Here is a 315-nt window from a genome sequence, read left to right on the forward strand (position 1 = left end):
TTTTTTTCATATATTCAAGTTTTCTTCAGATAGTTGCCTTCTCTTCACTATCTGGACATTTTATATTGACACATCAGTATAACTGTGGAAGAAAGCTAGTATAGGTGAAACTTCAGAATAAGGAAATGATCTGTGGTCTTCATTCCTCCCTCTTCTAATTTTTCAAATTTAGATCAACTACAACACTTTAATTAATTCTTCATTGTGAATGTCCTGCATCAAAACCATAGAGTGCTGGAATAGTCATTCTTAAGTGGTGCTAAATGTATTTTGGATAATACTGGTTCATTAACTTGATTTAGTCTGGTCTGAAGG

Source organism: Hypanus sabinus, chromosome X1, assembly GCF_030144855.1.
Source record: "Hypanus sabinus isolate sHypSab1 chromosome X1, sHypSab1.hap1, whole genome shotgun sequence".
In the NCBI taxonomy this organism is placed as follows: Eukaryota; Metazoa; Chordata; class Chondrichthyes; order Myliobatiformes; family Dasyatidae; genus Hypanus; species Hypanus sabinus.